Source organism: Triticum urartu, chromosome 4A (assembly GCF_056163025.1).
Source record: "Triticum urartu cultivar PI428250 chromosome 4A, HENAU_Tu73, whole genome shotgun sequence".
Lineage (NCBI taxonomy): Eukaryota > Viridiplantae > Streptophyta > Magnoliopsida > Poales > Poaceae > Triticum > Triticum urartu.
Window position 1 is genome coordinate 252669683 of NC_141876.1, and position 11763 is coordinate 252681445.

Consider the following 11763-nt stretch of genomic DNA (forward strand, 5'->3'; position numbering starts at 1 on the left):
TTAAGATAATGGTGATATGGGCTGGGCTGGGTGCTGCTCACAGTGGGCAAAGTCTACAAGAGACGACTGTAGTTTTCATTCTTTTTCTTCCTGTTACTTTCATTTATTTCTATTTTGCATTTACTTTTGCTATCAAATGATTTTACTTTTAGTTCAAACTTTGTACATAAATACTTTATAACATACAAAAGCTGCACAAAAAGCTTCAGGGCATTTGGAAAGGTTTAAATATTTATTCATTATAAAAAAGGCCAATTTAAAAGTTGTTGGTCCACTAAAATAATTGTCAACGATAGTTTGGGCATCCAAAAGAAGTTGATATTATTTTTACAATTGCTTGGGCATTTTATGACATAATGTGAACAATTTTTTTAGCCGATTAAAGAAATATTATTTTTGATTTTGTTTTAAATTTTAATTTCAACTGGGTTTGGATCAAAGTGAGGTTTAGAAAATTATTAATGATGACATGGCATCATTAGCATGAGTTTACTGTAGCATGACATTAGGGGTGTTACAAGAATGAAGTATCTAGCAAGGAAAATATTGGCCACCCCCTACCGCTTCATGAGCAGTACGGGCACACAAAAAAGGATATTCATTTGAAAATTAGAGTTGGCACATACAAATTTACATGGAACGGCATGTAAATACCGCATATAGGTAAATATGGTGGACTCATTTGGCACGACTTGGTTTTAAGGAGTAGGATGCACAAGTAGTATTCCTGCTTAGTACAAGGAAAGCTAGCAAATAGATTAAGAAGCAACCAACCAAGAAATGAAAAGGATCGTAAATGAGCATTAACCATAACTAACACCGAATAATGCACTGCAAGTAGGATGTAATTTCATTGCATAACTATTGACTTTCATGCTTGCATAGAAAATCATAAATCTTAACACCAATATTCTTACTAAAGCACAATTACTATCTCCATATCATAAAACTATTGAAAGGAATCAAGTTTTAATATCCAGTGATCTTCATGATAGTTTTCATTATCCCTGTTGAATATCTATCACTTTGGGACTATGTTCATATATTACCATTGCTTATAACAAGCTCTCAAACAAATTTAAGTGAATAACAAGAGCACCAATATTTCTTCAAAATTTTCATCTCTCAAAATAATATAAGTGAAGCATCCGAGGATATTTCTTTAAGATTCTACTAACTCTCAAAATAATCTAAGTGAAGCATGAGAGTATATTTCTTCAAAATTAAAGCACCGTCCTGCTCAAAAAGATATAATTGCACCATAGATAAAAAATTAAGTGAAGCACATAGAGAAATTCTAACAAATCATAGCATTGTTATGCCTCTCTCAAATAGGTATGTCCAGCAAGGATGATTGTGACAAACTAAAAAGAAAAACAAGCGAAGACTCATATAATACAAATGCTCCAAGCAAAACTCATGATATGTGACGAATGAAAATATAGCTCCAAGTAAAGTTACCGATGGTCGTTAGAAGAAAGAGGGGATGCCCTCGAGGGCATCCCCAAGCTTAGTTGCTTGGTTCTCCTTGAATATTACCTTGGGGTGCCATGGGCATCCCCAAGCTTAGGCTCTTTTTACTCCTTATTCCTTCATCCATCTTGATCTCACCCAAAACTTGGAAACTTCAATCACACAAAACTTAACAAAACCTTCGTGAGATCCGTTAGTATAATAAAGCAAATCACCACTCTAAGTACTGTTGCAAACCCATTCATATTTTATTATTGCATTATACCTACTGTATTCTAACTTTACCATGCCTTATACCCCCTGATACAATCCATAGATTCATCAAAATAAGCACACAATGCAACGAAAACAGAATCTATCAAAAATAGAATAGTCTGTAGTAATCTGGACTTTGGCCATACTTCCATAACTCGAAAAATTCCAAAAAACTAGGAAAACATAGGAAATTTGTATATAAATCATGTGTAAAAACTAATAATTTTTCGTCACTCTAGTGATTTTTAACAATTCTACTATTGGATGTAAAAGTTTTTGTTTCTCAAGAGGATCAAATCAACTATCACCCAACATGATCCTACAGGCTTTACTTGGCTCAAACACTAAATAAAACATAAAAGCACAATAATAATAGAAGTATAATTGCATATTTATTCAATAATAGAAAGAAAATAAAAAAATATTCAAAGATAACTATTGGGTTCACTCCCAACAAGCGTTATCATTTTACCCGCCGAGATAGGCATAAAGCATAGATTCAAGCATTGTCTTCTTTAGTTTTTGCTCATAGGTTTCCCTCATGATTGATTCATATGGTGGCTTCATTCTAGTTATAGGGAAGTGTTCTATACCCTTTCTCAATGGAAACTAAAATTTAATATTCCTTCTTTCATATCAATCACGACACCTATAATTCATAAAAGGTCTACCAAGTATGATGGGACAAGACGGATTGCAAGCAATATCAAGAACAAATATATGGGCACATAGTTCCTATTTGCAAGAATAAGAACATCATTAATCCTTCCCAACAGCTTTTTAATAGTAGAATCCACCAAGTGCAAATTAAGAGAACATTGCTCAATATTGGTAAAACCAAGCACATCATAAAGAGATTTCGAATTTGTGGAAACACTAGCACCCAAATCACATAAAGCATTGTACTCATATTTTTTATCTTTACTTTAATGGTGGGTTCCCATTCATCATATAATTTTCTAGGAATAGAAATCTCTAATTCTAACTTTTCCTCGAAAGCTTTCATCATCGGTTCTACAATATGTTTAGTAAAAGCTTTATTTTGTTCATAGGCATTGGATGAATTTAACATGGATTTCAATAAAGAAATACGCTCAATCAAAGAACAGCTATCATGATTAAACTATTTGTAATACAAAGGAGTGGGCACATCACTAGCTAAAGTTTTTACCTCTCCAAACCAACTTTTATCAATTTTTCAACAAGATTTTCATGCTCCAAATTCTGAGAACGCCTTCTATCTAAACTTGACTCTTCTTCGGTCATCTTATCATCAATTTAAACATTACTAAACAAGGAATCAATAGAAGAAACACCAATCATCTTAATATCTTCATCATTACTATGAAAGCAATTGGGGGAAGTGCTCTTTCTAAAAATTCTCTTTTAGATCTAAGCATAGCGGTTCTTTTCTTACTTTCATCCATAGAAACACATAAAGCTTTAGTTGATTCATTAATATCAAACTAGGGTGGAAAGGGCTAAATCTTGAGATTCTCCACATCATGTGTAATTTTGTCAATGTTCCTAGACATATCATCAAGTTTACTTAATTTTTCTTCTATCGTAGTATTGAAAACTTTTTTAGCATTGATAAATTCTTTAATATTACTTTCAAGATCAGAGGGCATCCTATTATTATTGGAAGAAATACCATAGGAATTTCCATAATTATTAGAGGAATTTCCAGGAAAAAGGCCTAGGATTAAAATTACCTCTATAGCATTGTTATTAAAACTGTTTCGTGAGACAAAATTCACATCTACGGGATTACTATTTTTCTCAATCAAAGTAGACAAAGTAACGTCATTGAGATCAATAGGAGCATTTTTACTAGCAAAAAATTTCATAAAGAGCAACAACCTTTTCACTCAAAGTACTAACTTCCTCAACAGAAATGATCTTTTTACTAGTAGGAGCCCTTTGAGTATGCCATTGCAAATAATTAGCCATGACATCATCAAGCAATTTAGTGGATTCACCAAAGTAATTTCTATAAAAGTACCACCCACGGCGGAATCTAAAAGATTTCTAGAAACAAAATTCAATCCAACATAAAAAATTTGTATGATCATCCATAGATTTAAACCATGAGTAGGGCAATTTCTTATCATTAACTTCATTCTTTCCCAAGATTGGGCAACATGTTCATGCTCAAGTTGCTTAAAATTCATGATTTGATTTCTAAGGGAAATAATTTTCACGGGAGGAAAATACTTAGTGATAACAACATCTTTGCACTTGTCCCAAGAATCAATATTATTTTGTGGCAAAGATGAAAACCAAATTTTTGCATGATCACACAAAGAAAATGGAAATAATTTTAGTTTCACAATATCATTGTCCCCATCTTCTTTCTTTTGCATATCACACAATTCTATGGAAGTTTTTAGATGGGACACGACATCCTCATTATGATTACCGGAAAATTACTCTTTCATAACAAGATTCAACAAAGCGGCATTAATATCACAAGACTCTGCACTAGCGGCGGGAGAAGCAATCATAGTACTAAGAAAATCATTATTATTAGTATTGGAAAAAAACACACAATTTGGTATTTTCTTCAGACATCGTGACTACACAAACAAGAACATAACCAAACAAAAGATCGAACGAGAAAAAGGAAAACAAAAAGAAGGCAAATATTTTTGTGATTTTGCAAAAATGTTTTAGAAGTGGGGGAGATGAAAACGAGAGGCAAATGGCAAATAAAGTAATTGCAAGGATATGAAAGTTTATGCGTAGGAACCTGGTAGATGTTGATGATGTCTCCCTGGCAATGGCGCCAGAAATTCTTCATGATTGCCTGTATCTGCGTTGGTAATTCCCCGAAGAGGAGGGGATGATGCAGCACAACAACGGTAAGTATTTCCCTCAATTGTGAAACCAAGGTTATCAATCTAGTAGGGGAACCAAACTCTATGTAAACAGCACCTGCTCACAAACAACAAAAACATACAACCCAACGCGTAAGAGGGGTTGTCAATCCCTCTCGGTATTGAGATAGATTAAATTGGATGAGATTTGATAAATAGATCTAGAAAAAACACAAAATAAAATAAGTAAAGAAAAAGTGCAGCAAGGTATTTTTGGTTTTTTGGATAAATAGATCTAAGAACAATATGATAGGAAATAGACCCGGGAGCCATAGATTTCACTAGAGACTTCTCTCGAGGAAATAGCACACGGTGGGTAAACAAGTTATTGTTGGGCAATTGACAGAAAAGCAAATAATTATGACGATATCCAAGGAAATGATCATGTATATAGGCACCACGTCGAACATTAGTAGACCGACTCCTTCCTGCATCTACTACTATTACTCCACACATCGACCGCTATCTAGCATGCATCTAGTGTATTAAGTTCATGGAAAAATGGAGTAATGCAATAAGAACAATGACATGATGTAAACAAGAAATATGCATGTAGGAATAGAAACCATCCTTTTATCCTTAATAGTAATAATACATGCGTGTCATATCTCTTTCTGTCACTGAGATTGAGCACCGCAAGATCGAACCCATCACAAAGCACCTCTTCCCATTGCAAGAAAAATCGATCTAGTTGGCCAAAACCAAATCAAAATTTCGGAGAAGAAATACAAGGCTATAAATATCATGCATAAAAGAGTACAACAATGACTCAAATAATATTCATGGATAGATCTGATCATAAACTCACAATTCATCGGATACCAACAAACACACTAAAAGATCAAAAGGAGAAAAGAAGCCATCTAGCTACTGCCTATGGACTAGTATGTATGTGGTAAACTAATCACACATCATTGGAGGGGAAAGGGTGATGATGAAGAACCCCTCTGTCATCGTTGACCCCTCCGGCAGAGTGCCAAAAAAGGCCTCTAGATTGGATCTCGTGGTTCTGGAACTTGTGGCGGTTGGAATTGTGTTTTGCGACTCCCTAGGGTTTCTTGAATATTAGAGTATTTATAGAGCTGAGAGGCGGTGGAGGGGTACGTACGGGCCCCACTACCCATCAGGGCGCGCCTGGGGGCCCTAGCGTGCCTTGGTCCTAGTGGGCCCCATAGGGCCACTCTGGTGCACTTCTTGGGCCTCCTGGGCAAAAAAAAGTCTCCAAAAAATTTCATGGAATTTGACTCCGTTCGGTATTGATTTTCTACGAAGTAAAAAACAAGCAAAAAAACAGCAACTGCCACTGGGCACTATGTCAATAGGTTTGTAGCGCCCAAGATGCGATTCTACCCCAATCACGTGATGAACTCATGATAGGGGCACAACCACATTTCGAGCGCATAGCAAGGTGGATATCATTACAACATACCATGTACTGAATAGATGAGAATTCAAGATTAAGTCTTACACTTGCCACAAGCCACAACATGAATACATGAATACATCAATACACAGCAATCATCATACAGAAGAGAAGGATCGGATTGTAGATGAAATCAAACGAAAAAGAAGAACGACATCCACCCTGCTAATCCCAGGCTCCCCGACCCGGAACCTAATGCTTGATTGAAGAAGAAGAACTCCAAAAGCAAGCAAGCACCGCTCTCACGTCAAATCTTCGCATAACCTACACCTACAACATTTGTTGTAGTAATGTGTGCGCCACGACGACTCAGCAATCCCGTTACCATGGGTATCAAGACTAGCAAAGCTTCATGGGTATGGAATGGATAAGTGGTGAGGTTGCGGTAAGCGACTAAGCATTGTATGGTGGCTAACTTACGAGTACAAGAATAAGATGAGAAACTACGCAACAGTCGCAAACTAGTAATGATCAAGAAGTGATCCTGGACTACTTACGTTCAAACATAACCCCATTGTGTTCTCTTCTCGAACTTATTCGAAAAGAGACCATCACAGTGACGCACACGGTTGGTGTATTTTAATTTAAATCTGGTGTCAAGTTCTATATAATCGGACATTAAAAATTCCCATCTACCACATAACCGCGAGCACGGCTCTCAAAAGTTTAAATCCTGCAGGGGTGTCCCAACTTAGCACATGACAAGGTCACGATCCACAGAGAAAATCCTCCATCTCGGGACCCTCCTATCAAACTCAGAATCCCGGTGCACAAGACAGTTCAACAATGGTAAAACAAGTCCAGCAAGACCTCCCGGCGTGCCGACACCCTGATAGTAGCCGCGTGTATCTCGTCTCAGGCCACGACCGGATGGGACATTCTATGAGTAAAACTAGATCCTCGGGTTGCCCTGTGGTGGCCCTACAGTCTACCCGTTTGGGACCAACACCATCAGCACTGCCCCCCTGTATTATGTTAAAAGAATACTCAGGGACGAGACCCCCTATGCCAATTAATTAATTATCAGGTTTATTATTATGTTGAGCAAATGGTAAAACCAATGTTGAGCCTTGTTGGAAGAGTTTTATTCAAAGCGACCTGTCAAGAGGGGCCCGTAAACCCTCATCGTGTTAGGGACGCAAAAATCAAGGAACATAACACTGTTATGATGGAAACTAGGGCGGAAAGAGTGGAACAAAACACCAGGCGAAAGGTCGAGCCTTCCACCCTTTACCAAGTATATATGTGCATTACTTAAATAAGAGATATTGTGATATTCCAAGATATCCATGTCCCAACATGGAACAAACTGCAACTACACCCGCAACTAGCAATGCTATAAGAGGGGCAGAGCAAAGCGGTAACATAGCCAAACAACGGTTTGCTAGGAAGGGTGAAAAGGTTAGAGGCTAGCATGGCAATTTGGGAGGCTTGATAAACAAGTGGTAGGTAGCGCGAGATAGCGATAGCATTGAGAAAACTAGCAAAGAAAAGATAGTAGCAGTATCCAAGGTGTCAGTGGCCATGAAGAAGATGAACGGGCGTAGTCGAAGGAATCCACACAATCACAACTATAACCGGAACTATCGAGAAGAAGCACAATCGGAAAGAAGCAAACAACATGGTGAACCAACAAGCATAAACATGTCATGATGCACAATCAAGTATGATGTATGTCCATTTAATGAGGCATGGCATGGCAAAGTGCACAAACAATACTACAAGTTAAGTGGAGCTCAATATGCAATGAGTTGCATATTGACGAAACACCACATTCGAATTATTTAGTTTGCTCTCATTTATGCACCCAACAATATTAAATGTTATTAAACATGGCAAAGGGTGAAGCATAATAAAACTACCTATCTAGGCAAGTTTAAATGAGGCCGGAACAATAAACAACAATTCCGGAAAATCCACATATGCATATTTTGAATTTCGTACTGTTCTGACCTAAAACATATTTTAATGTTGTTAAATAGTAAAACAAAGTGCACCAAGCTAATCTATGCATTTTCTACCCCATTTACATATAAAGTTTATTTAATTCAGAGATACGGTTAATTAGTTATGAATTGAACCATTTTAAAATGTCATTATGCAAATTAAATGCAAACATCAATTTAAGCATTTCGAACATTGATGAAAGTTGCATATTATGAAACTAGATGAAATTCTAAGCATTTTACATATATAAAACATTTTAATGCGATGCACGGTTTGTGAGATATTAAATGCATGAACAAGGACTTTTTTGTAAAACTGATGTTCTTTGGATAATGTCTAAATTCGTAGCAGCGAAAAAAATACAATGCAGGCTGAATTTGGCTGGGCCAACAGAGAGGAGGCCCTAGAGCTCACCTAGCTGGGCTAGGCCCAGTTCGGTGGGAGGAGGCCGGGCAAGCCGGCTAGGCAGAGGCGCGGTGGGCCTTGGCGATCTGCCACGAGAGGCCACACACATGATGTAGGGGACGAGCGATGCAGGGGACCTGACGCTGGTCATCGTCGTCCCCGCACACAGAAGCAGGGGAGGCCATCCATCAGGGCTCGGGGAGGTCGATCTAGGCCGGATCCGGTCCCTGGGCGTCAGATCTGGCCGGAGATGGGCGACACCTTTGGGGAAGACCATAGCGGAGGCGTCTCCCTATGAAGAGAAGCGAGAGAGATGAGAGACTTTGAGAGAGAGTGTTGCCGATGATCAAAAAGAGAACAGAGGGGAGGATGGAGAGGAAGGGCATGGTCCTACTGGTCTGGTGCTGCTACGGTCCGACAGAGGTTGGCCAGGAGCAGAGGTCTCTGGCGCGGGAAGGTGGCCAGGATGGGGAGCAGCGGCATGGTGGCACTCCGCGAACTTGGTCACAGCGACGTCTAGGTCCGATGGAGCAGGTGGTGCACCAGGCATCCACGAGCTCAGGTGCGTGAGGGGAGGAGGCTGTAGCACCGAGAAGGTGGCTTGGTGGCATCCAGGCAGTGAAGAGAGGAGGCTTGAATGAGTCGTGGTGGCCATGGCTCGGCTGGTACATGAGTATACAAGAGAGAGAAGGTCAGAGGAGAAAGAGAGTCAGGGAAAAGAAGGGAAGAAGGGGCGCGAGACAGGGACCTGCTGGGTTCGGCCGTTGATGGAGGTGAGGCTCACCAGAGCAGACGAGGGCGGCGGGGTCGAGTGGGTCTGGTCCTCCTGGTGGTGCTCGACGGTGGAGGGAGCTTTGGTAGTGCTGCTACATGTGGCGGTGCATGGGAAGTAGAGGAGGTTGCAGGCTCGGGCGTGGAAGGGATTGAGGAGAAGGTGGAGGCTGGTTGGGTGGAACTGGCAGGTGAGATCCCGAGGGGGATTCGGTGGAGTGGCGGCGACGATGAGTGGATGGGACAAGGTGCCTAGGTTTTATGGTTGGTATACTTTATATAGCAGGTGGGTTTTGGTTTAGGGGTATTAGGTCCCTACGATCGTAATCGGACGGTCGAGAATAAATAGGCTAGATAATCCAAATGAGAAATCGAAGATGTTTTAGGGATGTTCAGAGATGATCTGAACCCATTGGTCATGACTACCCGGGTCAGGTTCGGGGAAGTTTCGGACGAGCACGAGGGGTCTGAGAGAGGTCGACGAAGACAATAGGGCTTGACAAAAGGTCAACAGATACAGAGAGGTGGCACTATGAACGACTACGAGTTTTATGAAAGCATGCAGATGCAATATGCATGATGACATGATCAAATGCACCAACAACAAAATAAAACACACAACTACAGCGAAGAACATGGAAGGCTGCTGGAGCATCGGTCTCAGGTCGTTACAAGGTTAGTCCCAAAAAATGATATAAAGTTGCCAGTAAATGAGTATAAGACATCAAAGAATGATACTTTAATAGCATGGAACAATCAAAAATAATAGATACGTTGGAGACGTATCACATTCCTACAACATATATTGGGCGTGGCCGACAATGAGGCGAGACCATTCCTACAACATTCTTATAACTTAGCATATCAATCCATGGATTTTGCTATAAGCTTATAATCATAGACTATAATATTTAGATAAATTATAACTAAGCACCTTTCCTGCCCTCTCAGACCATCAACATTTATAGCCATCAGATCATCACTTTTAGGCTTTGTTGGTCATCCGATTTGCTCTTAATTGCATCTAAATCGCACGTACAAGCTCCCTAAGGAGCGCTAACCTTCTCAGGAGGTGCTTCAGTGGCTTTTTTGTGCATCCGAGATTCAATTGGGACTATTGGGCTTGTACAAGGATCCTGTCGAATGCAAAAATCGACATGGGTGCCAACTGAGTTGGGGCTTGGGTTGCAATGGCGACAGTGCTGCTCCAAGGACTGTTCGGTTGCACGAACATGACGGATAACTCCTCCTTTTTGGACGGACACGAGTGGCGCGGCAGGATGGGGTGAGGCAGTGAACGGTCCGGAAGTTCAATCGTGAAGGATGATTGATTGAGAAGCTAATTGGCCATTCGATGCTCCGGGCAGGTTAGCTTCATCGCATATTCATGTTCATGCCAATTGATTGATTGAGAGGTTAATCGTGTCTCTCTATATTCATACGAGTCGTGTCTCTGCATACTCAAGCGAGCCTATAAAATCCCAATCTTGATGTTGCTTGTTTCCTGCACTGCTCTTGTTCTCTTGTCCCAATGGAGGGTGTTAGTTTCTCTTTCCTGGCCTGCATGTGCATATATTCTTACTTTCCTGCGGCTCTCCCCGATGGTCCTCAGCAAGGTTGCTCTCTATCTACATTTCTCTCCTACACAATCCATCATCCAACAAAGGATTGAGTTACACTAATATGTTCTCAATCCCAATTTTGTACATGTGGTTTTCATCCTGGTTGTGCTCAATTCGGGCAAATATTGGACACAGGTCCTGACATTTAGATTTGGGTAATTCTTTCACTTGACAATCTTCAATCTTCACGCGGACAATCACTCACCTTTCATGTTTTAACCTTCACTAGTGGACCTGTTGCGCCAAATCCATGTGCACGCTGTCGCTAAATCCATGTGCGCGATGGAAAAAAGATCCATGGGTTTAGTCCCCTTTAATAGAAAACATGGTGTATTGTTTGCTACAATCAGATGTATATCCTGGTCAATGGCGTCCTCCATAGTCCTCTCCGAGTCCTCCACGCTGTCGCTGCCACTAGAATCCAGCACCACCGTGAGGAGGTTCTCGCGAGGCCCAACGTGGCCTGCAAGCACGAGCCCCCACCGGTCAAGAAGGGGCATCACTGCAACCAGCTCCGCCCTCTCCTAGTAGCAGTACAGGGGAACACCTCCTCAAGGGGGTCCTTGGTGGAACCGCCAAGCAAGGCCGCCAAGGCCCCGTCCAACTCCTCAGGCTTCAGGGTGCCGACATGCAGCCTCATCGTGTCCTTCACATTGGTGTACTCCCACATGGGTCGCGAGTGATATTGGAGTGGCGCAATGCACGTCCGCGGGTACTCCTTGAGGACCATCGGCCTCGACAACTTCATGGCCCTGTGTGCAGCCATCCGCTCCAAGACCGGCTCCATCCTAGGGTTGGTGAGCTTCTCGTACCCCCACCTGGGGTTTTGTTCGGCAGGGTCCATCGGGATCATCAGGAATGGGCTGGTCCAGCATGCGTCCATGAAGACCCAGCGCTGCCGGTAGCCTTCCACCTTCTTCCCAACCATCAATAGAAAGATTCTGTCTTCCATCGCCTTGACGACCAGGAAGGAGACACACGCAGAGTG

General features: G+C 41.0%; 1 long non-coding RNA gene across 1 annotated transcript; it reads right to left on the minus strand.

Moving 5' to 3' along the window:
- Positions 1 to 1730: 1730 nt before the first annotated feature.
- LOC147975519 (uncharacterized) lies at positions 1731 to 9400 on the minus strand. Its single transcript, XR_015600887.1, has 2 exons — positions 8777 to 9400; positions 1731 to 8674 (listed from the first exon to the last, which is right to left on the minus strand). It is a non-coding gene; the product is annotated as an uncharacterized LOC147975519 (long non-coding RNA).
- Positions 9401 to 11763: the final 2363 nt, after the last annotated feature.